This window comes from Lissotriton helveticus, chromosome 4_1 (genome assembly GCF_964261635.1).
Source record: "Lissotriton helveticus chromosome 4_1, aLisHel1.1, whole genome shotgun sequence".
Classification (NCBI taxonomy): domain Eukaryota; kingdom Metazoa; phylum Chordata; class Amphibia; order Caudata; family Salamandridae; genus Lissotriton; species Lissotriton helveticus.
The window spans coordinates 271,039,974-271,066,649 of NC_136063.1; the positions used below are offsets into that span (position 1 = coordinate 271,039,974).

Sequence of the window (26,676 nt, forward strand, 5' to 3'; positions counted from 1 at the left end):
AGCCGCGGTCTTGAGAAGACAAGGCTGGCTGAAAGCCATATCCTTCCGTCAAGAAGTCCAAACAAAGGTCCTCGACATGCCCTATGACGGACAGCACCTCTTTGGCGAGAAGATCAACGAGGCCTTACAAACCATCAAAAAGGACATGGATACGGCACAAGCACTGGGCACATTACAGATCAAAAGCCAGTCCTTTCGAGGGAGCAGGGGCAGAGGTCAGCCCTCTTACAGAGGATCGTACCAAAGCAAGACCTCTTACTCTTATAACCAAAACAGATCGCAGTACCAACAGCGACAACAGCCACAGGGCCGCCAGACCTCCTACGGAAGGTCTAACTACAGGGGCAAATCTCAGAGAAAGGCCACTGGCGGACACCAATGACCGTTTCCTCCAGCCAGTCCCTCTACCATCTCGTTCTTTCGAACTTGGAGGGAAACTAACACACTTCCTCCACAATTGGAAATCAATAACTACAGATCGGTGGGTACTTCAAGTGATACAATTTGGACACTCACTGGAATTCACCTCAATTCCCCCAACAACTCCTCCTCGCCAACTACAACACAGGCATGTACGATTACTCCTTCAAGAGGTATCTTCCATGTTGAAGAAAGGAGCAATAGAACGAGTTCCTTCAGCTCAAAAAGGGAAGGGATTCTATTCCCGCTTCTTTCTCATACGGAAGAAGGCGATGAAATTGAGGCCCATTCTAGACCTCAGGGCACTCAATACATTCTTGAAGAGTCAATTGTTCCGCATGGTGACTATCCAAGAGATCCTAGGGTCGCTGGAGGAGGGAGACTTCATAACGTCTTTAGACCTGCAAGACGCATATTACCACATCCCTATCCACAAACGCTACAGAAAATTCCTCAGATTCGCAGTCGCAGGTCAGCACTACCAATTCTGCGTCCTCCCATTTGGCCTCAAAACGGCACCTCGAATCTTCACCAAGTGCCTCTCCCCTGTGGCAGCTTTCCTACGTCAACATGGACACCAGGTCTTCCCTTACCTGGACAACTGGCTGGTGAAAGCTCCATCTCTGACAGACGCAGCCGAGTCCTCCAACGCCTGTCTCAATCTTTTCCAGCACCTGGGTTTGACGCTCAATTACCAAAAATCTGCCTTGCAACCTTCCCGAGTTCTCACCTTTCTCGGGGCAACCTTGAATACGAAATGCTCAAAAGCATTCCCATCACAAGAAAGGACACACAAACTTATCTCGCTGGCTACCGCACTGACCACGAAGACATCCATACGGGTCCGCACTTTCAAGTCCCTCCTAGGGATGATGTCCTCGTGTATCCTGCTTGTCCCACACTGCCGGCTCAAAATGCGCCCTCTGCAGGAGGCATTGGCCAGACAGTGGACCCAGAGCATGGGCTCTTTCGACGATCACATAGTCATCACTCAGCGGATCACAAAAGCCTTGCGGTGGTGGATGTCGCCCAGGAACCTCTCGCAAGGTCTACCATTCCTGCTGCCTGCAACTCCACATGTCATAACTACGGATGCCTCCCTCGAGGGATGGGGAGCGGTCCTTCAAGAATTGCAGATCAGCGGCAAGTGGACAGACCAGGAACGTCAACTCCACATAAACCTTCTCGAACTCAGAGCAGTCTTTCTCTCTCTACAAGCCTTCCTCCCGCGCATCAGGAACTCCACAGTGCTTGTCAGAACCGACAACACCACAACAATGCATTACCTGAACAAGCAGGGAGGAACGCGTTCGCTTACACTATCTTGCGAATCGCAAAAACTCTGCAACTGGCTTGTGCTCCAGAATATCACTCTAACAGCGGAGTATGTCCCAGGCAAGGACAACCTCATAGCAGACGCTCTGAGCAGACGGAGATCGCTGTCCCACGAGTGGGAACGCGACCAAACAGTGCTGAACCACATCTTCTCAGAATGGGGAAGACCGCAGATAGACCTCTTTGCCACCAGGGAGAACACCAAATGCCGCAACTACGCAAGTTGGCATCCCCAATCGCGGTCCCTAGGAAATGCATTTTCCATCGCCTGGCTCAACGTGTTTGCGTACGCATTTCTGCCATTTCCCCTGATCCCAAGGGTCCTTCGGAAAATGAAGACGGAACACTGCACCCTAATTCTGATTGCACCGTTCTGGCCGAGACAACACTGGTTCACGGACCTCCACCGCCTTTCAGTCCAACCTCCAATCCGTCTAGGCCAACATCCGTCTCTTCTCACGATGTCCAAAGGCCAAGTACTTCATCCGAGCCTGAACTCACTCAAATTATCGGCATGGCTCCTGAGTACAGAGAGTTCTACCAACTAGACATTCCGCAAGAGTGCAAGATGTCCTCGCAAAAGCAAGAGCTGATAGCACAAATAAGACCTATTCCTTAAAATGGAAACGCTTTTGCATCTGGTGTAGAGACAAATGTCTCCATCCATTTCAAGTTACCCCAGAGCAGTTGCTTCCATACCTCTTACAACTAGCACAATCGGGTCTTGCGCATGCTTCTATCAGAGTGCATTTGGCAGCAATCTCCCGGTTTACAAGAACTTCAAAAGGACCCTCTCTCTGGTCCCACAGGTTAATAAAGCAATTCCTTAAAGGGCTCTACAGATCCTTTCCTCGTCCAAGGAGAGTTCCACCATCATGGCATCTCAACGTGGTGCTCAACCAGCTGATGAAGCACCCCTTCGAGCCCATCCACAGGGCTGATGTCAAATACATCTCCTGGAAAACAGCCCTCCTACTTGCTCTGACCTCAGCCAGGAGGGTCAGCGAACTACAGGCTCTTTGCATACAAGATCCTTTCATGCAATTCAAGGAAAATAGTGATTTTAAGAACTAATCCTCGATTTATACCTAAGGTCCCGTCGGACTTCCACCTTAATGAACCTCTGGTCCTCCGTTCATTTTTCCCAAATCCCAGCACTGCAGCGGAAATGTCCCTGCACTCTCTGGATCTGAAGAGGTGTCTCAAGTTTTACCTATGGTAGATAAAAAAAAGAACTTCAGAAACTAATCCGCTTTTCATCGCTTTCAGCAGACCTAGAAAAGGCATGCCACTTTCCAAACAGGGTATCTCAAGATGGATATCTTCTGCAATTGCCTTTTGCCACGACAAGGCCAGACGGCCATTACATTCCAAGGTGAGAGCTCATTCTACAAGAGCTGTGTCCACATCAGCGGCGCTATTTGCTGGAGTGCCGATACTGGACATTTGCAGAGCGGCGACCTGGAAATCGCCTCATACCTTCACCAGGCATTACTGCCTGGACACAGAACTGATGCAGGATGCAGCTGTGGGCCAGGCTGTGCTTCGCCACCTATTGCAGTGAGGTGAGCCTTCCTCCTTCCCACCATCCTTCACTGGCATGCACATTTATTTACTTACTTCTTGTTACTTGTTGATGGTTCTTAGTCGCATGATATGTATTATCTCAGACTGCTTATGCTGTTCCATCAGAAATGTGCATAATATATTGCTTGCTACTCTGATTCAGGCATGTGAATCTATGAAAGACACCCATAATACTGGATAAGAAATGCGTTACTTACCTGTACCAGCAGTTATCCAGTATTGGTGTCTTTCATAGATCACATGCAACCCTCCCACCTCCCCTGGAAGGTCTCATCTCTCTCTCTCTAACATATACTACGCCTACCTAGCTTAGTGCGTACGAAAATCTGAGAGACTGAGGCTCCTGACAGGAAGGTTCTAGAGGGAGGTGGTAGCTGATTGGCTACCTTCTGGAATTTGGTCCTTTTTACAAAAGGACATAGATAGGCTACTAAGGCAAGGCCCTTAGGCCTACTTTCTCTATGTATGTCTATAGGACATTACTTTTCTATGTACCGGGGACTCCCGTCTCGACGACGGGGAATGATTCAGGCATGTGAATCTATGAAAGACACCAATACTGGATAACTGCTGTTACAGGTAAGTAACGCATTTCTTTTTGGCTCTGCAAAAACATCAGCCGGTACAAACCTTTACTACCAAATCAGCACAGTAACTCGAGAGGTATGACCATGTATAGCCAGACATGGCGTCTTTACATTGCTGCTTTATAAAGCTCTTTGCCTTGTACATGGTGCCCTGCGTGATAATAGGCATTCTTCTCTATCCCACAATTTTTTCCCTTCAGGTTCCTAGAGTTAGACAATCTATTGGAGGAAAGACCCTTATGGGTGGCTTTTCCATAATTGTTTTGTTCTTAATCGTCAACTAGAGCAGGCTTCTCAACGAGTAGCTCGTGAGCTACTGGTAGCTCCCCAGCTACCTGTAAGTAGCTCTCCTATGAGCAGTTCAGCCCACTAAATTAGTAGCTTTTGCTTGGGTGAATTAAAATACATATACCAGAATTGAGAGTATATATTTGAGACACAAATGTGTATCTTTACAGATCTCATAAGCCGATATTCAGAAAAAAATGGATACATTTCCAAAATATATTTAAAGCTGATATTGGAGAGCTACTGGCGATATTTTTACAAATGGTATTATCTCAATGCCAGAGGCAATATAGCTATGGCTTTTATGTATTACATATGTAGAGGCTTTCCATAGTGACAAAGCTTTTTTTAACATTACTTCTTCACTGAATTGATCACTGCTAGTATTCTCGTATATAGTGGGCACTAATGTAATCGTATCTGATGTGGTCCCTATTGCAACATTAGTAATATTGGTAGCTTTCGATGAGTTTAATTGAACAGAAGTAGCTCTTATTATAGAAAAGGTTGGAGACACCTGAACTAGAGAACGGCAGCAGAAATTGAACACTTATCTTTTCACACTTATGACAGTCTCATTGTTGAGCAACAGAGAGAATGGACACTTTTTAATGCGAGTTTGCCTACTGCAACCTGGTCCGGTAGGAGGCGGCAATGCTGAAACGTGTCTGTCAGTTTTTAGTTAACCAAGATTGCTCACTCTCACACTCATACAGCCACACCCTCACACACCCAGGTTGCAGGAACTTTATAGGTAGGAAATAACATTAACAACATAGAAATAAACTGAAAAAACAAAGGTAACAGGGATGTTATAGCTGGGAAATAAAATATAAAAAAAACTTTAAAATTCACTGGAAAAAAACAAAGGTTACAGTGAAGTTATAGTTAGGTTCAGATTTTACACACACAAAATCATAGAAATTGAAAAGTTCTAGTTCGTTATGTCAAGTTTCTATAACTCATGCCCTAAGGTAACTATAACTTGCGCCATCACCATGCAATGTTAATTGCCCCACATATTGCATCACTCATGACCTCTTCTAAGGCCTCAGTGATATCATTGCAACATTTGCAATGAAATTATTGATGAGAAAACTGATTGGGAGGGCACGAGTTATAGTTACTTGAGAAAACTATAACTGCTGAATTTCTATGGATCTGTGTCTTTTTATGGACAACATTTTGATACAGTGTATAAATAAGGAAAGCAGGTGTAAATGGTCAGTTTGTTGCTTACTTACTATGCCACTTTTCTAGGTCTTAAGTGCTATTGGAAGCTACTTTTTTTTTTACAAAGAAGCACTTGTGTGGAATTCATAGCAACATACCTAACATGTTGACATTAACTAATTGTGATGTTATTGCAAAATTAGTTCGCTGAATGTAGTAACTGAATAGTACCATCCTGACCCTCATTGTGATGAACACTACTAGAATAAATAAATCCGACCAAGCAGGAAAATGTGGTTTCTGATCTCGCTTATAATTTGTCTAAATGTTAGGTGGCCCTCTCTAAAGACCAGGGCGGGCTGGCTGTACCGGGCATTTCACTGAGAGATTGGGGGCTCGTTTTTAGGTCTCGGCCTAGCGTTTCACTGCACAGCAGTGTTCGCACAGCCGAGATTTTATGTAAACACAGTGTGGGGGTTTGAACCCGCCCCTCTTCTCCATTGGCTGGCCTCCTAAATGCTGGCCAGCCATTGGAGGAGAGGGGCGTCACTCAGTTAAAGCCCCGTCTTTTTCGGATTCGGGGGCGTGTTTTTTGCAGTTTTTAACTCTGTGACATCATCCGTCACTCAACTGCAAAACCATTCCCCCGAACGCGAAAATGGCGGCGCTTTTCTTATGCCATTTCGGCCCGACCGCCGCCTGAAGAAGTCGCCAAGTCCTCCGTCCCAGCCGGTGAGTGCTTGCTTTTCTGCCCCCCCCTGTTGCTCGTTCTGCTCGCTTTTTGCCCTCCCCCCCCCCCCCCCCCCCCCTGTTAAAAAGTCTGCCCCGATCGCACCCAATGCCCAGGCTGCTGGTGCAGGGCGACTCTTCGTTTCCATCTTGAATAATTACCAAATAAAGAGACGGGCACTGGAAGCAGGAAGAAAAGGAAAGGTTTATTACTCATGAGGGAGAGCCTGTCATTTGGGACACTCGCATAGTGTCTTCGGGAGGTGCTCTAACAAGTTTCTCTGAGGCTTCGCCTTTTATACACAGGTTTGTGGCACACAGGCATCCTTTATTACAATCAATACATTGTGAAGTACGAAGATATTCCAACACGTGGCTACAGTAGGGGCCCTTATCCTTCATGCAATAGGAGGGGGCTGTCACGCAGCTGAGAGTTCTGCTGATTCCATTGGAATGTGTGTGCCTGATCGAATCTCAGGGGGTGGGGTGGTCATGATCAATAGTGGCTTCTTTCAAGAGAGACGAGTGCATACAGTAGTGGGCAATAAACTGTATCCTCAGGCTAAGGGATGACCAGCGGTCCGTGCAAACAATTAGGTTCAGAGGAAGAGGTCATCACAGGAGGGGTATTCATGGAGGGACAGGAGGTGTTGGTCAGGCGCGGGGTGCGATTCTCAGAGACAGAGTCATGCATGTGAGAGCGGGGGCGGTCAGGGTGCATGGGGGAAGCTTGCAGGGTCAGGGAAGCGTGCTGACGGGCGATCGTGAACAGGGAGACCATGATACCTAAAATGGCTGTCGTGTACGTGTGTGCATGGGTCTATGCTAGCGGGATAACACAGTCAGTGTTTTAGCGATATCCGTTCTGCTTACAACAAGGGATACAGTGAACACAAATGAACGCCGCTTATGTGTATATACATTGCCAATTTCAACACCCCCTGTTCATCGTCACTTTTGGTCTCTCCCATTGCGGCGCGCTCGTGCCCGTTGCCCCCGTGCCTCGCGCGCGCCCTGGTACAGTCAGTCATCGACCCCAGAGTGTTCGTTGTTCTGTCAGGCGTCACCATCGATCGTTGATTCTCCTCAGAGGCCGTGGACCTGGCGCTTCGTTCCTACCCTGGGGCCCTTGCCCTGCCTGACCAGCGGCGCAATGTACCGTCTGCGCCCGTTGAGACCTGAAGTCGGCCGCGGCCTGCTTCCTCCGCTGCCTCCCTTGCCTCCCCTCCCGAGCCTGCCTCCAATTCACCCCGTGCCCCTTCTGCCGCCTTTGACACCGATGCCTCCTTTGGGGCCGCTCGGATCTGTGGGATCGCTGACATAGTCAGCTTCGCTGACATCCTACAGGAGGGAGATGTCGTCCGACCTCCCGGGAAGGGAGAGTGTTAAGGGGCGAGCACTGGTGGGGGGTGGAGAGGAGACTGTCCGATATCATGGGAGTGATGGTACTGCAGGATATGAAGAGGAGCCTGGAAGAGATGATGGAGGGGATACGGGTGACTGCATGACAAGCACTGATAGGGGATGTGCAGGGAGACATGATGAGTGAGTGTGTGGGGTCAGGTTTGCCATGTTTTGGTATGGGGCGTCGCTAAACCAGCTGCCTCTCTGCTCTTTACAAGTTAAACAACATTGGATTTCGAGATCTCATTATAGCGAAAATGGAAAACAGTGGGACCGGTGCAGAGTTAGGCTGTTTGAGGAGGTAGGGTCATCTTGCAGCAGCTGAGGTGGCGGAAACAGTATTGCTTGTGTTGGGTAATGTGGAAATGGAGCTCTATTAGAAAGAGGAGTGTCTTGGGCAGACATACTCGACAAACCCGTCACTTCTGTACTATGCCACGTTATATCTAGGCACTATACTGCTCTTGTCATTAGAAAAGTAACGTAAAAGAGTCTAATGCCTTGACTTTATAATTGCGCCCCAGATACGAGATGATTGTTTTAATGGATTCCAGGTCAAATCCTTGCAAACTATGTGCCTGATAGTTGCGGTTTGGGATTAATTATTGAAAGCAAGGTGCATACTTTGAAGTCGTGGGTTACTCGGCGGCCTAAATGCAGCGTGTTTTCTGCAGCACCTCGGAGGCTCTGTCTGGTCATTAACATCTGATGTTAATGAGGGTCTGGCAGCAAGAGGGAGGGGGCAGGTGGGGCACAGTGCCAGGGGCGTGACTGTGCGCTCTACCCATGTCTGTCTGTCTGCGTGTCGCTCTGTCCTGGCTGTCTGCCTCACCCTCCGCCTGCCAGCCTGTCTGGGCAGCTAGTTGTACAGACAGACAGACAGAGCACAGAGCGAGGGACACATCACCCCATGGGCACTCTGCCACGGTCTCAGACCCTCGTTCAGATGCAGGGGAGCGGCCCCAGGGCCTGCTGCCAACATTTCACCTGCGTGGCTCCTCCTTTCAAGAGGGGGCTCTCGCTTCTCTCCTGTCTCCTTTACGTTCCCTCTCCCTCCGTCTCCTCCCCCTCCCCCCCCCACACACACCTCTTTCTCACACACACACTTCCCCTCTCACACACACACTTCCCCTCTCACAAACACAAAAACACTGTCTCTCTCTCTCTCTCTCTCTCTCTCTCCCAGAACACTGTTCACTTACCTGCACACAAGTATCTCCGTTATATACACGAGTCACGCATAAATGTCACACTCCCTCACACACGAACCCCACAAACATCGCACTCCCTCACACAAGAACCCCACAAACATTGCACTCTCATATACGAACCCCACAAACATCACACTCCCTCACGTGTGTGTGTGTGTGTGTGTGTGTGTGTGTGTGTGTGTGTGTGGCTCTGTGTCCGCTAATACTCTATACTACTCTCTAATGCTCACCTATTGCCATTGTAAATGACAATACCATTTATTTGTTAAAAAAAGAAATGCCATTTGCAATGCCAATAGCTCTAACTTTAACAAAGCCGAGACCATTGCATTATAAATGCTTGTTTTTTTTGTTATTAGAGGCAGATTTAGTAGCGGCGCTGAAAAATCTGCAGCATGCGAGCATTTCTGGTATCAGGGGAGCAGGCAGTGCTTCCGCAGGGGCTGGGCCGATAAAATTGCCAGTTATGCTTTGGGTTTTCAGTCCGGCTCTGCTAAAGACCTAGGCTTGTTAAATTAATACTTGGTGTTTCCCTTTTTCGTCAATGTTTACGAAACGGCTCAGTTAAATAGATTTGACGTATCATGGTGTGCTAATTTCCTCTGTCTTGAGCTAGCCTTTTTCTCAGACTTGTTGAAGCAAATAAATACGTAATTGCCATACAATATTTGGAATCACTGTATTTATGTTCGACAAGCATTTTCTTGGAAGACATGGTTTGAGTCAGCCTGTCTTTTATTTCCATGCTGTTGCATCCTCTTCAGTGGTCACATCTTGTACATACATGTTAGGTAGACCACCAGCCATGATGAAGCAAGAGCGTTACACACCATCTGGTATGTTCACTTAGGGCTTTCTCGAGGCTTCTGGGCCAGTAACGGAATTGTGGTCAAGACTGAATCAGAGAAAACGGGGAAAATGTGATCATCCTCCATCGGTTAAAGGAAAAGAGCCACAGTGACCCGTTGCCTCGGAAAAGTAGAATGTTTGCGGTTGGCTTCAAAGAGAAGCTGTATGGTGCAGTAAGAAGACTCTCATTTTAAGTCGGCTTCCCATGTCTACCTCACCTCTTTACCTTGCTTACCTCTGCTTACCATCGCGTGGCTTTGCCTCTCCTTGAAAGACATTTAAGGCGCCATGCACAAAGGCATCGTAATTGAAGGTTTTAAGATTATTATCATAACGTAAGATATGTGGGGTGGTGTCCCTCGAGATATTCAAACTGGGTGCTTTAGAAACGGGCTCAGTGTACTATTCCACTGTAGCTGAATGCAATCCGAGAAGGCAGAACAGGTTTTGAAAATGAAGCAATAAACATATCTTTGGGTGATTGATTCTTCTCCTGTCTTTCTGTTGCTGTTCGTGGATTGGATTTGCCCTTTGCACTGCATTCCTTTTGTTTTTTACCCGCTTTGGTTTATGCGGAAATGAGCGCATACCGAAAACAGCAACATGTTCCGACTCGCTCAAATGATACAAGCCCATCTCCCTGCACGAATGCATGAGCAGAGCCGAGATTCTTTCTGTACACACAGTGCCATTCTTACCTACTGTTTATTTCCTTGTTACTTCAGTGCAAGTGTCCAACTCTAAGGGTGCGATGCTGGACTCCATTCTTTCTATTGTATCTTTACAGAATGGGAAAGGCAAATGGTATATCTATTTGAAGTATCAGACGAAATAGTTGAGGAAAAATATATATTTGTTATTCGCAACACCTTTTCTAGTATCTCATGGAAGGCATTCCGACATCCGAGGAAAGTGATGACTTCCTGTGTGTTGTAATTAATGTGTAAACTTTTGTGGTGGTGTTTTTTTTCCTGTTTTTTTTCCCCAATTTTAACCACACATCACCAACGCATGTCCCAAAGCCAATAGCAAGGCAAAACAGTCACAACAGTTCATATTAGACTATAATATTCCTTAGCACACGCAAGTTGAAATGATGTTATATATACAAGTGTTTCCACATTCTGATATAATCATGAGAAGTAGTTTGTTATTGGTTCTTCAATTTCTGTTTTATTCATGTTCACTGGAACTTTTCAACACAGCCACACAGCCGACACGTGTTTCGTCGTATCTGGGAATGTAACCCTACGACTTTTTCAAGGCTATTTCCAGATCTGTTCTTTCTCATCAGTATGCGGTGATACTTCCAACCCGCATGGGGGTTCTACGGGGATGATAATCGAGCGGACACGCTGATCATAAACGGGGAACACTTCTCGGGCTGCGATATATCGGGCGAAAGCCTTCCAGCAACAATTTAAACAAGCATTTGCAATGCAATAGGTCTCGCATTAGGAAAGTTTGAGCTATTGGTCTTGTAAATGACAATTTTTTTATTTATGTGTTGGTTTTGAAAATAGCTAAATTAATAGCTTTGTCATTTACAATGCCTATAGTTATAACTTTCGCAAATGTGACACCTATAGCATTTGTAATGCAACATATGTTGTATTTACGTGACTTAGATGTATTGATATTAAAAATAACTACCATTTTTTTCAGCATGCAATACACCATGGGAGTGGATACCCACACCCCCACTCCATGACACCACACGCGTCCAAACACAAGGCACATAAGGGTGTTACACTATAAAGCCCACCACAGACTCACAGGCGGAATGAAGGACTCCACTTTCGGGATCTGAGTGGATTTTACCTGCGGTAGTAGGCCTTCTCCTCACAGGTTTACCCTTAAAACAGACTGTGTTCTCAAACTATTGATCGAGCTGTCACCATCTGGTAATCTCCTCATAGCTGGGTTTGAGTGACAGCTGCCTCACTCTGTAATAGATAGGGGTACATTTTAAGTGCCCCCTGCTCAGCAAATCATAATGTTCTGCAGTGGACAGTCAAAGAAAACAGATGGAACATACAGTGGACTCACAGACTGAAGTACACCGACGGAAAAGCAAGCAGGGAAGTCAGTAAAAAGTAAAAAGGGGCTAATGGCATGGTTGTTCGCACAAAACCCAATATCCTCTGCCTTTGCCCATTACAGTTCCCACATTTAAACTGCTTCCAAATGCACCCATTTCCCAGCAATATGATGTTATTGATATTATGCACCAAATGTGCTGTCCTGAAGGGGTCCCTGGACCAAATGCACCCTACATGAGCGTGGCAAATTAATTAATTAATTGATTAATTAAGGTTCAGTAGAAAGTATGGTGTTTATTCACGGTATAGATAAGAAAGACAATACACTGTTCATGTAGAATGACTGCCAACTCTAGTAAAATATCAAACCACTTCCAGTTACCGAGAGCAGTACCGCGCAGCTGCTCAAATCAGACACGAACTTCCAGGATAGGCAAACATGGACACATTCAGCTCTGCACGTGACTCTGTCTCTTGGTCTGAATAGCACGAGCTTTGAAGCAAAAAGTCGTAAGTTTCACATCATGGCGCCTTCTTACCTTTACTCTGAGCTTTGCGTCCATCTGTATGGCCAATGACGAGGAGAAGACGCAAAAAAGAAAAATATGTGAACAAGTCCCCGCCGGGCCGCCGCGCTGCCTGCGACGACCCGGAAGCGGTTGGGCAGCCGGCGAATCCCATCGCGGCCCCAACCGGAAGTCCCGCCCCATCGCGGAGAGAGCGAGAGAGAGCCACGAAGTCTCCGGATTCAGTTCCGGTCCCGAGATGGGGGACCGGGTGAAGAGCGGCCGGGCGCATGGGGAAGGCGGGGCTCTCATGTGGTGAGAGAACCCCGCAAAGCGCTATCGCCGCCCGAGAGGCAGAACCGCCGCCGAGCACCGCCAGAACAGGTGAGTGTGTTGAGGGAGAGGAGGGGTGAGTGGGGGTGGGGTGTACGCGTGTGTGTATGTTTGAGTGCGTGCGTCTGTCTGTGTGCGCGTGTGTCTGTTTAAGGGAGGGTGCGTGTGTGTATGCAGTGTGTGTATGTGCGCATGCGTGAGTGTAGAGTGTTTGCGCAAGGGAATGAGGCAGGAGAGGGGCACGGCGCCGTGCGCGCTCACGAGGTAAAAACTGAGCAGATCTGCGCTCGTGCACCCTCTCCTGTCCACATTCCCAAAAACGGGTAGCAATAGTTGTCGAAGCACTGCAATCAATGCTTACGCATTGAATGCAGGTCGTGCTTCGACCTAAAAATGGAGATAAATGGATTGCAATCATAGAAAAATATACAGCTGAGGACCCCCGTAGAACCCCCATGCGGGTTGGAAGTATCACCGCATACTGATGAGAGAGAACAGATCTGGAATTAGCCTTGAAAAAGTTGTAGGGTTACATTCCCAGATACGACGAAACACGTGTCGGCTGTGTGGCTGTGTTGAAAAGTTCCAGTGAACAAGAATAAAACCGAAATTGAAGAACCAATAACAAACTACTTCTCATGATTATATCAGAATGTGGAAACACTTGTATATATAACATCATTTCAACTTACGTGTGCTAAGGAATATTATAGCTTGTGTAAGGCTCGTGCCGTCTTTGAGAAGGATTATGGTGGTTCCTTCTACCTTTTAGCACCGTCAAATATAACCCCAAAGAGATATTATTTGTGAGAATTTCTTAGTGGTGCCGAATAACCTATACTAAACCACTATCTGTGCTCAAGTTCATATTAGATTGACAGTTTGACAGCCACAATTAACGCACAGTCGAGAAGAAACAGAGGAGACTTCGGATTCCCCCCCCCCCTTACAGTCAGTCAGCTGTGGCCCTGTGAGGACGTGCGTCTCCCATCATGGGCCATGGTCTGGGTGGGCAGGGTTCCAACAGTATCCCTCTGTGACCGGCCCACTCCTTCCGAATCATATTGTGTTTCTGTGGGCACCCACTTGCTAAGTAAACTGTCCATTACAGACTAGTGCAATAACCCATACCTGTGGCATGTCTGTCGACAGGAGGGGCCGCAGTGTCTTTCCATGCCCGTACTATGTCTCGCATTGCCACCAATAGACCCAACTAGGGCAATGCTTTCCGGCATCTGTCACCCCCTATATCTCCTGTGGTGTGTAAGAGGATCAATTTCGGATCATTGGGTATCCTTCGGTCCAGTGTTCTTTTCAAGGTTTCCAAGCCCCCCCCCCCATACCCACACACACACATCTCAGAGGGGTACTAAGACCGAACATTGCCAGAATGTATGTAGCAAATTCGTTATTCGGTCATTGCAGCGTAGGCAACATCCTGTGCTAATCAGTACAATTTTTTACAGTTGTGTTCTTGTAAGGTACGTGTGGTCTAGCAGCTAGCCAGATCTGTGTGGCCATCACCGCCTCGATTCAGTCTTTCTCCTCCAGTGGTCCCAGGTCTTGCGCCCACACTTCCCTCACCCTGACCAACGTGTCCGTTCGGTTGCGCAGCAGTGTCTGATGTATGATGGACGGTTTGTGGGACTTAATATTAGTCTGTAGGATTCTTGCCTCCAAAGGTGAGTTTTCTGGATTGGCCGTGTTAGATTGTTTGTATGGCATGAGCGCATGTCAGAGCTGAAGATAGCAGAAGAACTGGGTACGAATCATGTGGTATTCTGTCTGCAGGTCCTGAAAGTACTTCAGCAAACCATTGTGCAGCATGTCGCCCACTGTTGATAGGCCTATATTGTCCCGCGGAGAGCAGTGACCTGTGGGAGCCTAGTCTCCTCCACAGTATGGCCTGCTTGCCCATACCATGCATTTCGCCATATTCACCCAAACAGTTAGTATGTCCTTTGTAGCGGCGGGTAGAGAGCCCGGGATTCCACCCGACCCTCTCTAATAGAGCAAGTCAGGGAGGTTGCTGCGATCCATGATACACCTCTCCACCGCGTATACGGGCTCGCCAAACCCCTTGAGCCAGCAGTTAAGAACAAGTAGGTACACTGTTCTGTAGTAAGAGTATGTCTGTGGTAGCTATACATCATCAAAGGTAGGTCTGCACTTTGCAAGGGAGATCAGGGGGACTTCGCATTCCTACTAAAGGTCCCTTGTCAGTACATTGACCTTAGCCAAAAAGACTCGTCCCAACAGAAAGGGGTGGTTCTGGAGCTTATAGAGAAGCCTCAGGAAAGAGACCATCTTTAAAATGGGCGATCGGCCCAGTAGTGACAATAGGGGGCAGACCAGTGTTTTATGCCCTTTGTCAGGCTATCGGCTGAGGCTGTAGCTTGGCAACGTACGTCTGGTCCCAATCATCCGCAATGAAAATCCCTAGATATTTAAACCCCAGTGGGCGCACCTGTAACTCTGGTGCCCATGGCATGACCGGCAGGCATAAAGCAATAGGGTATATAGGATTTGGCCTTGTTCATGAGTAGGCCGGAGAAAGCGCCAAAGACTTCTAGGATATGAAACTCCTGTTGCTATGTCACCTTGTGGGCTTCCAGAAACAGTAAGACATGTTGGTGTAGAGAAAGATTCTGTCACCAACTGTCGGAGGCCACTGCAAGCCGCGGAATTCACCAATGCTGTCAGGGGTTCCGTTGCCAAGGCGAACAGCAGCGGGGAGAGAGGAGACAGCCCTGACGAGTGCCCTTCTGAATCACAGTTTGAGTTAGTACCTTTTCCCACTACATGATTGGTATCACCATCACCCAAATCAACATCGACTGCCCTCCCCGGGTAAGACACGGCCATGAGTTTTGTTTGACCATGCCACTTTTGCTGTACAAGGCCTTTGTGGACATCCTCCCCGCTTCTTTTTACTGCTGGTTCAACAGCTAATCGTTTGGTAATGTTTTTTTATTTGGTGGCCGGGCGGAAGCACGTGTAGAGACACTGGCTGTGGTGTTACTATGAGTCAGTGTCGATTTTGAAAAATCCACTGGAGTGCCAAGGGGGTTTGGAAGTTCAATACCGACCTCATTATTAGACAGAGGTATAATAGTGGTTGCATCACAATGAGCTGGCGAGCGGGCTGTGGCTATAGTCCCCAGGGAAGATCTCTTGTTTAGTAATAGGTCCATAGACAACCGACGCTCGGTCATCTGAATCTCATTTTCCAGGACAGAGGTTGCCCGAAGGATAAACTGATCGAGCGTCCCCACCACTCTGCCATCGTGGGAGGCACCTAGTTTTTTCCCTTCGCGTTTGCTCATCATTGACAACCTAGGTGCACTTAGCCAGACAGTCAACAAGAAACAAAGATAAACCTGGGAGATTTTTTCCCCAAATATATGACCAACTGACCTTGCTGGAAGATGAAATTAAGAGGGGGGACCCAGCCCTGCCTCGTCGGACTCGGACGGGCTCATACGGGCCCGCCCTTGGCCGGGGCTTTGCCCGGCGCACTCCCGCATGCGTCCCGCGGAGCGGGAGCGATGATGCGCTAAGTAGGTGCCAGGGAGATGACTCAAACAGGCTCCGGTGCGGGCTCTCCACTCATTCCCCCTTAGGACTTGTAGTATGCACCAAACGTCCTCCTCTAAATTGCTGGCGATGCGGCTGCCCTTCTCTGTATTGAATCAATCGGTCATAGCCCTATCAATACGCACGCTCACACAGAGGTTCTTACGGAGCTGAAGAATTTTGGTCCAAACCGATAATTCCAGTCAAATGCTTTTTTGAAGTCTACCAGCAGCAGGACTTGGTGACTGGTCAATCTACTACTCAGGTCGATGGCGTTATGGATGTGTCTATTGTGTTGGCTGGCCCAATAAGTTATAAATCCTGATTGATCAGGGTGAATGAAATCAATCACTCTCATAAGTCGGTTGCCTAACATCTTGGCCCATATTTTGACCTCTTAGTTCTACAGGGAGAACGGCCTGTATTCCTTGCATCCGGTGCTGCTGAGGCCTGGCTTCGGGGTCACTACTATCTCCGCCGCTCTGGGGTTCTTGGGTAACTCGCCCTTGGTTAGAGATTCACTGAAAGTTTGTAGTAGCAGTGGGTCAATCTGGAACCAAAAAAGGTGACAAAACTCCACAGGGAACCATTGGGCCCCGGCGCCTTGCCCGCTTGAAGTTTTGGAAGGGCTGCTCTCCACTCCTCGCAAGTGATCCTGCCTCCAGGGATTTGCAGGCGCAGCTCTGGCAGGTCTGCCACAAACTGGTTCAGATTCGCCCAGGTGCCGGCTGGGTCGGGACCATGGAGTCTACTGTAGTATCCTACGAATGTATTCGCTTTGTCCTCACTGCCTGTTTCCTGGGAGTCCCCACCGGTCTCAAGGTACGCAACGAGGGTTCCAACAGCGCAGTGGATGCACAACCAATGCAGCGTTTTGCTTGCTTTGCCTCCCCATTGGTAGGCGCATCTTCGGTTATCCAGCCACACATCACGAGCCTTCTGCATGAACTCCTGTTAAAGCAAGGATTGTGTATATAGGGAGACACACAGGATGGATTCTTCTGCCACTGCAACATAATGCTGCTCAATGTCATAGACCCGCGATTCATGGTCCTCCTCCTTCTGCTGGGCCCCATCTTGCTGACCCTTTTTTTAAGCGAATGATGTCATCGCAAAGGGTGGCCTTAAGGGCCTTTCAAAGAACACCGGGAAACCAGCCAACCTGCGATTCTTTTAGAAATTGTTGGCTCATTGATAAGCCACTCGAAACTCCTCACCTTGGAGGCTCCAGCGGTTCCATTGCCACCCCGTGGCAGACCGGGTGGGTCCCCAGGCTAAGTCCAGCATCACCGGTGAGTGGTCTAACAGGCCCTGTGCCAGCAGTCTGACATCAAGTACTTAATGGCCATCTGTGGGGTAGATGAAAATAGTCTAATTGGGAGAAGGATCTAAGGGCGCCGGAGTAGAAAGTGTACCAGAGTTCTTTTGGGTGGTGTGCTCTCCACACAGCCGCAAGATAAATGTTGTGTAAAAAGGTAGAGAGTATTGTTGGGATGGGTGTGACTGCAGCGAATACAGAAGATCGGTTAATTCCAGAGTTGTTCACCTCATTAAGGTAGAATCCATTGTGCATCTGGCATCTCCATGAGGAGATTGGTCAGTTTTCCCCAAAACTCAGCGGTGAGAGGTGGAGAAGCGTATATGCAAACAAGAGAAATCGGGGAACCCTGCAAAGTGCCAATCACTGCTACGTACCTGCTTAGAGCATAATACCGTAACCTGGACACTGCCAGGTGGATATGTCTGCAGACCAGAATAGCTATGCCTTGTGAACCCTGAGTGCTATACCTGTGAGTATCCCTTGCGGGCTAGAAAGGGGCATTTAGCCATAAGAGCTGTTTTTTGAATCGTAAGGATAGTGGGGTTGGATTTGTGAGCTGCTTTAGCACTGCCCCTCACTTGGTCTTATCTAACATGCCATTAACATTCCAAGAGAGGACACTTCGCCTTCCCGAAAAGATGTACCATTTTGCATCAGACATGTGGTTGGGTCCGCAATAATTTGCTTGGTGAAGTGAATCTCTAGTGTGCCGGTTGTGTGAGTGCTTCAAGGTGTACCACTGATAGAACAAAATTTGCTTACCCTCTTCTCACAACTCTACCTCATACTGTGCAAACTATAAGTACATGTCATGGTGCAACTAGGGACAGTAGTCGACGGGGCTAACCCGAGATGTGTATTTCCCCTCTTTTGCAAGCACCCGGTCCGCTACCTCAACTGTCCCAAGGGTACCTGTCCCTCATCCCTAACCGACTCAAACCCACAAAAGAAAAACTGGCGGAAGGCTTAGTTGACCAATCATTCAAGGCCATCACAGTGTTGTGCGAGGCCGGCTGTAGTTCAGTGGATGGCATCTGTTGTGTCAGGCCCCTGCCTGTGACTCTCCCCCCTCATGGATCGAGCCCTGCAATCTTGGTGGCACGGTCTTCGCCTCAGAGCTGTGCGCCACTCACCTGGACGGCCCCCATCTCCTCCACCCCTCCTGGCTCCTCTTCCACCCCATACAAGAAGGAACCTCCACTGCATAGTTTGGGACGCTCCTCTACTGCATAGTTTGGGACGCTCCTCATCCCAGTCTCAAGTCGACTGCCGCGTGTTGAAAAAGAAAGTTCTGCGCTCGAAGGAAACTTTCAGGCGGGCCGCAAAAAGGAACCTGTAATGGATGCCCATGGCCCTGAGATTTTGCTTTGCCTCCTAGAAGGATCGCCTGTTGAACCTTCATACTGTAATCTGGGAATATCATCAACGGGGAGGATGGGAACGTCAATGAGCTGGCCTTGCATGCAGCTCAAATGATGCCATCCCTGTCTGCATAGTTAAGAGCATTGGCACCATAGAGGAGGGGTGGGGAGTCCGCCTGGGGCCTAGCAGAAAATGCTTGGTGTGCTTGTTTAACAATAACGCAGGCAAAAACCTCCAATGTAGGCACCCAACTTTTCAACCAGTCCAAGATGAATGCGGTGGATGCAGTCCCTTTTGCGCCCTCGGGGATGCCCACAATGCGCAGATTATTGCACTGCAATCTACCCGTGGCGTCCTCCATCTGGGCCTCCAGATGTTCCAAAAGACTTTGTAGGGTCCCAAGGCGGACCTTGTGCCATTTGAACATATGTTCAGTTTCAGATACTCTGCCCTTGACCTCCAAGAGCCTGTGCACTGTATTCCTCAGACCCTGCCGTATCAGGGCCAGGTCTACTTTCAGTTCACCTATTTTGCCCTTCATTGTGTTCTTGAGATCCTGGATCACCTGCAGAATGGATAAAGTCTGTAACTGTAAACCAACACAAAAAGATGATGGTCTGAATACTGAACATTGTTAAACTCACCTGCAGTCACAGATCTGGGCTTACAGCCATCGTTTTATTGCTCCCCATGCCATTGAAGTTCATGCAAATAAGTCTTGATCCTGCTCCCCATGGGAACCGTCAAGCCTGACCTGCCAGGCCCGGCCTTCCCTGGGCTGGAAAATAAGCATCCTGTGGCTGGTTTTGGGGAAGTCTGTAAATCCTCTGCAAGTTGTGTGCTGCCCCCAGTCTCACTGGAGTCATCCGTCTGGGTTGCTTGTTTGGTAAATGTGACGATTTTCTGTTGTGATATGGAGCCAGACTGTTTGTCTCTCGATGATGTGTTCAGAGATACTGGAGAGGAGGGGGCGGAGCCAGATAGCCGAGGGCCACAGGCAGCAGCGCACATAAAGTGCCGCCCGAGTGATGACTGCACAAACTAGATCTCCTGGGGAGCCTCCTGGAGGAGCTGGATATCCCGCTTTCTGAAAAGCCCACTTCATCTATGCGGGGCTCCCCACCTTTGCAGAAATCTTCATGAACAGCACAGTGCTTATTCCGGCGTGGCCACATGTCCCCTTCTGCGTAGGACTGTTGGTCCCTCTCTCCTGGCATCTGGCCTGGTCTGAGGGGGCTGCACTCTGGATTTGTAGCCGTGAATCTGAGGCTAGTTCGCCACTCAGCTCGACTGTGCTGCAGAGTGTGGCCAGCACCACGGGGACAGCACAGACACGACCGCTCCAGTGAGGGTGAATGGTGGGGGGGGCCCTCCCAGTGCACGCCCCTGCCTTAGCGTTTGCCCCAGGCCAGGGGCGCAAGCCCACGGGTCGCAGCAGAGAAGGTAGAGCAGGGATGCAGGAGGACCTTTGGCTGGCCAGTAATATGGAGATCTCACCTTGTGGTAGTCCCTGCACCACTCGACCAAGGCCCTGCTGCGGCTCAGCCGATGCATTTTCCCCCCTCACCATGACCGGGGCGTGTGGGCCCGCTTCGGCTCTCGTCGGCCCCCAAGTTTTCCAAACTCTCCTCTGCCCCAGAGTGTCAAGTCAGGAATAGGGCTACCGCTGCACCCACTTGGCCTCATCACCTTCTGTCCACCCCAGGGCCAACTCGCGGCACTCAATTTCATGCATGGGTGAGGGTGTGGCGTAATTGCCAAAACTGCCGACTTCGGAGCTGGAGATCCAAGTTTGAGTCTCTGCTTGTTGAACATCCTTCGTAAATCACTTCTCCCTGTGCCCATGGACCGAGGCTAGAGAACCTCATTGGTGATTAGCCACGCTATACAAATCAGAGTATTATTATTAATATTATTAATATTATTATGGTTCCTACAGCGCTGTCCTGCCCCAGTGGTAAGACGCCGGCTTTCCTCTACTGCAGAGGTCGCTCAACTCAGGCATATGAGCCTTCTAGCCGGGCGTGACATCATCTCCTCTGTCCCAGCCCTCCACGCCCTTAACTCCTTATGCCCAGGTCCCACATGGTTATGCTCCGTCAGGGGTGGTCTGGCCGCTGCAGTGAGCCCCCAGTGCTCCTCAACCTCAAGAGAAGCAGAGCTGCCAAACGTAGGCCAATGGGCACCCCCACGCTGGTGTCAATGTCACCTCCCCAGTCTCTGTTGAGGTAAACTGGCCCAAGACACTGTCCTCTACGTGTGCGGCCTGCTAGGCTGCATGCTCATGTGCCAGCCGCAAGCTCTCAGCATGTCTCGGTGCAGGGGGGTAGCACCGTCTAGTACAGTCAAATGGGCCCTCCAGCCAGGCGGCGAACTTGCCTCATCCCAGCGAGGCAGACTATCTCCGGATATGGCCCTCAAGCATTACAGCCCATTGGCCCTCCCCCACGTGCGCTGGCCGGCTCCCCTCCAATCACTCCTTTCACAAGTGTTGTGCTGCGGCGGTAGTTCTCTGGGCAGGTGCCTCATGTGCGCCCCTAATTCATGCACCAAGGGGAGCAGTGGCTTGAAGGAAATTACTGGTGCGATGCAGTGGAGCTCTCCTAAAAAAAAATCCGTCATTAACAGCTTCTGAACCACGCCCGAACTTTTGTGTAGATTCTTAAGCATTTTGCCACCAAGTGTTTATAAAGGATGAGTGTTCCGTATATTAGACCATTTGTTGCAAATGCCAGTAACGTAAACCTGTTCTTAAGAATCTTACAGTATATATGCTAATGCAGTTTACAGAAAACGTTAACAGAACCTGCATTGGATCTCTGAAGCCTAAGTGGAGGTGGCTAAACGATTCATGGCTAGAGAACTCTCGATCGTTCAGTAGGGTATTGTTTAACTTTGGTATTTGACTTTCTGACAGCTGTTGTGGCTTTTAAGGCGCTTTTGAATACTTAGCAAGGTGTGCAACTTTGGCCTCACTGTGGTAATTTGCCCAGGCCAGCTGCTTTTTTAGGTCTTACCTGGCTTTAGCAGCACGCATGCGCTGCTCTCGCCATGCCAGGGCTTTTTGCAATCCATACAGATTTAAAAGGGACTTGAAGCCCTGCCCCTGTTTCCCATTGGCTTGCGTCATCGTTTATGGTAAACAATGGTGCGTGATTGGAAATCTGGCTTCTTGGTTACCTCCTTGTCTACTTTGAGGACGGCCCATGTGGACATCTTTGTTTCCTTTTGTGTAGGGGAAGCTTTGGGTGTCAATTCTTGTGCAGCGCCTGTGCTGTGCATGTAGTAATGTGCGCACTCCTCACCTGCTGCCGCTATTGCTACTGCAACTGTTTCTGTGTGCTGTAGTTATTGATGCACCTTTCTGGTTATGATTCCTGTGTGTGCCTAATGGGGTTTCATTCGAAGGCAGACATAAAGCCGTTTTTTTGCCTACGTTTTAAATGAAATCTGGCCAAAACTGACATAAAGCGACCCCCAGCCAGCGTCGCCTTCCTGATGCAACCCCGTGCTCAGAAACGCACGCATTTTTAGTGAGCTTGCAGAAAACACGACACTCAGGCCACGGAGCTACTCCTCTTTAATTTTCCCTATATTGTACTGTGAAATGCCAAATAATCATAATGTAATTAGACTATAATCAGGCTTGTAATTATGTTAATTGCCGAAGACTTGCATCAATCCTCCAGCAAAGTGCTAGGATTTGAGGTTTACCATTAACACAAGCTGACTGAGGCACTTGGAGTGAAAGAACGGGAAGGGCCACGAGACCCTTAGAACAGAGAGAGAAACGGGCCGATATTAAAGGATTCGATAATGCAAACAATCCGGAGAGATAGAGCACGAACAGTTTGTTTGTTTTACTCACAGATGGAAGAGAAAGCCAGTCTCCTTCCGAGGGGCGGCCCCACCCATGGAGTGAGTCACAATCATCACCCTCCGCAGGGCAGCCTGCCAGCTGGGCATGCCAGAGGCCGCACTGCCGCACCGGACCACTGCTGCCAGCCCTAGTTTTCATTTATTCATTGCAGTTTGCACAATGGGCAGTGTGGCACTCCTATAAAAAATTTCAGATCGACTTCAAGAGAGCACTCCTCCTTCCATGTTTACACTAAGTGCCATGGTGTATCTAACAATCATAAATTTAGAGCTGTAACAGGAATAACTAGCTCCTATCAAACACCTAAGCATTACATATGAACATTTAGCTCGTGTTGTGGGAAGGTAATGGCCAGTTGCAGAGTTATTCAGTAGTACAGCCGTTAGGAAACCATCATTTAAAAGGACTTCCATTGGTTTTGAAGCAATGTTTAACTACAAATCGTTCACGCAGAATTTAGTACAAAAATATAGTAAATGAATGTATGAATGACACAAGTTGCAAAATGCCAAATAGCAGTGTGTGCTGGTAAATAGTGGGCCGATGGGAGTAAGCCCCGGGGCGCTGTTCAATAACAAGCATGTGCAATGCAATAGGTCTCGTATTTACGCAAGTTTAAGCTATTGCCATTGTAAATGACAATGCCTTTTATTTATGTTTTAAACACGAAAACAAAAATAAAGGCTTTGTTACTTGCAATGTCAATAGCTCAAACTCGCGTAAATGCAAGACCTATTGCATTGCAAATGGCTGTCTTTAGAATCCACCTCTTGCGCTGCCGAATTCAGAGGTTGCCGAATCAAGAAGGCTCTCTAGTCTTGATCCCACTTCAAATCTGTTTCTCCCAGCACCCTCCACTTCCTGTTTCTCTAACTCACTTTTGAAAGTTCTTCTTTCATCCATGCTTTCTCAGTGTTTTCCTATATTTGTCTTCCTCCTTTCTCCATTTTCAGATGTTCTCGCTTGATCAGGGGTAAGGTCTGATGATGAGAAACAGTCCCAATCCCCCCAAATCAGCATTATAGCCAACTATCTCCATCCACCGGCACAGTTTAGCCGTTGGCTAAAATGCTTTTGCTGCAGAGAGTGATGGTATTTATACTGTCCTAAGAATTGCAGGAAGCTATTTTGGGATCCAGTGAGCAAGATGGACTATTAGAAATCAGGTGGGACAAGATGGACATATACAGAAGGTGTGGGATTGGGCTGTGGATGGCCTTAAACTAGTGTGAGAAATGTGTGAAGATCTGTTTTCGGCTACGAGATATATACCATTGTGACATAACCCAGAAGGCATATGAGGAGGTTGTGCTTGTGAGACAGAGTAGAGTATGGATGTAAAGTCTAGTCAGAGTTGAACAGACGGAGGGTGCAGTTGCAGTAGTGTAGTTTGCTGATAAGTGTGAGGGACATGGTCTTGGTCTAGTGAAGTACCATGTGGGAATGGACCCTGCAGTTGTTCAGGAATGTACGTATGTGTAAAGTATGGTAATGTGATCAAAGAAGACAGTCGCATGCAGCATTCAAATTAAAGGGCAAGATTACTGTTTGAGGCAGGTCGAAAAATAAATTATGTAGTGAAGGTCACTGAAATTATTAAATTTGTGGCATGATAGACAATAGCAAAAACATAGTTTCAGTTTTGGCAAGGTCACTAAAAGATCGCTCAGGGCCATGCAATGTGCGTTGGCAGAGGAGTAGCCCCCAATGTGATTTTTAAAAAAAAAATGTTTTTATTCTTATCAACAGAGCGGTATTGCTGACAGCATACAGAAATCCACAGGATACAGCTAGGTCACATAGGTCCATACATCTTTCACTCAGAAAGGCAAAGGTAAGTTGTACTAAATTCAGTACTCTCTTCAACCGTTCAGTCCCAATCCCTCCCATATCCCCCACTCACTCCCTACTCATCCCCTGAGCTATCACTTTCTGATTCTGGCGATGGGTCGCAAATGTTCCCTCGGTAAGTATTCCATGCTGTCCAGGTTTTTGTCCATTTGCGGGGACATCCCCAATTGAGATATACTGTCCTTTCCGTGATCATTGTTAGATCCATATCCTGACACCACATAGTTAACGAAGGTAGTTACGCTGCGCCCCATTTTTGCGCAATGTTACGTTTTGCCACCATTAGTCCCAATGTGACCCACAACTGGCTGTAATGCGTTAAATCATTAGGTTCCCATATGTTCAGTAGGCACCTGCGTGGCTCCGGCATAAGGGATCCTGTCATCACCTGTGAGATTGTTCGCATTATTTGTCGCCAATATTCTGCTAAAGCTGCACATTCCCATATAGTATACATAAACGATTCTTCCTCCCCGCAACCCCGAAGACAATATGGGTGCTGCGCTCTCTGCAGTTTGTGCATGGTAAGCCTGGTGTAATATATTCAGTGTAAAATCTTGAGTTGTATAAGACTTAGTCGTGCGGGGATCCCTACCTCTTTGGGCGATGCCAGGGCATCTTGCCAGTCCGAGTCCTCCATGTCATCTAAATCTGCCACCCACCTGCTACGTAATGTGACTGTCGGATCTGGTAGATTATTGATCAATTTCTTATACGTGAGAGAAGTGGCGCTTTTTTGCATGTGATCAGTAAGTATCCGGTCTTCTAGCGGGGCAGCCTCCGGGACGTCCGTGTCTGGTGGAATCACTGCCATCAGTGCGTGCCTTATCTGTATGTACCTATAGGTCTCAGTTGGGCCCAGTTCATATTGATGTTGAAGTTGGGTAAATGGTATTACCGTTCCCTTGTCCCATAGATCCCCTACCGTGGAGATGCCGATGTTGTCCCACTGTGTGAATCCTTTGCTTGTCCTTAGTTGGCCCAGTTTCTTTGTGTCCCACAGCGGAGTAAGCTTGGTTATAACCCCTCCCCAACCCATCCGGGGTTGTGCTGCGTGCCATATTGTAGCAGTATGTCGTGTAGGGCCCTGTAGTTTTGATGTTAGTCCCTTGTTATAGAAGACAGCTAACATATTTTGATCTCCCAATTGTGCCCAGTCTACCCTATATGCTGGGTCATCCTGGGATACATGGATCCATTGGTTAATGACTTTGAGGTGAGTCGCCCAATAATATATCTGTACGTTCGGGAGTGCTATCCCGCCGTCATACCAGCTTCTGTGTAGCTTTGTTTGTGCTATGCGCGCGGGCCGGTGACCCCAGAGGAACACTGATACCTGTGCTGCTATTTGCTTAAAGTATATGGGCGGGACCGCAAAAGGCGTATTATCCAGGGCATAGAGAAACAGGGGCAGGGCCATCATTTTAAACAATGCTGCTTTACCGAGGAGTGTAAGGGGCAAGGATGCCCAATGTTTTACATCTCTCCTTAGTCGCTCTAAGGGGGGCACCAGATTCCTGGCTTGGAATTCTGCTTCATCTTGTGTGACATGTATTCCTAAGTATTTAAAGGAGTCTTCTACCACCACCAACGGGCAACTTGCCGGGAGTTGCGGCGCAGGGCCCATCACCATATAGAGTATCGATTTGGACCAGTTTATTGTGTATCCTGCTATTGTCCTGAAGTCTTCACAGATGTGAAGGAGCTCTGGTATCTATTGGTTTGGGTCTGTGAGATATACCAATATGTCATCGGCATATAGTGATATTCGATCTTCCCACCCTTCCTTCCATCGAATACCTTTTAGTAACGGTGCTTTCCGAACTAGTGTCGCCAGCGGCTCCAGGACGAGCGCTAATAGAAGTGGTGACACTTGGCAGCCCTAACGTGTCCCTCTTGCTAACGGTATTTCACCTGACGGGTGCCCATTGGCCGTCACTCGGGCTAGAGGTCTCGTATTTAGGAGTCGTACCCACGCACAAAATTTAGGGCCAAATCCTAGATGCGGGAGAACCCCAAAGAGATATTTCCATTCAGCCATATCAAATGCCATTTTGGCATCGAGGGATAAGACCACCGCCGATTCTGTCAAAGAGGGAGCTTTTGCCAATGCGCCATGTAGGCGTCTGAGATTAAGGGCCATGTTTCTGTTCGGCATAAAGCCCGATTGATCAGGGTGTATTAAGTATGGCAGATGGGTCAACAGTCTATTTGCCAACAGT

At 48.2% G+C, this 26,676-nt stretch overlaps 1 protein-coding gene across 15 annotated transcripts in view; it reads left to right on the forward strand.

The window, feature by feature from the left end:
* The window catches only part of CYRIB (CYFIP related Rac1 interactor B), a 478,070-nt gene that overhangs the window by 166,572 nt on the left and 284,822 nt on the right, over positions 1-26,676 (forward strand). For 3 of the 15 annotated variants that reach the window (XM_078686765.1, XM_078686767.1, XM_078686759.1), the window contains exon 3: positions 24,353-24,437. The exons of the other annotated variants lie outside the window; for them this stretch is intronic. The gene's annotated coding sequence lies outside the window, so the exon portion shown is untranslated. The remainder of the gene's footprint in view (positions 1-24,352; positions 24,438-26,676) is intronic. 15 annotated transcript variants of the gene reach the window in all.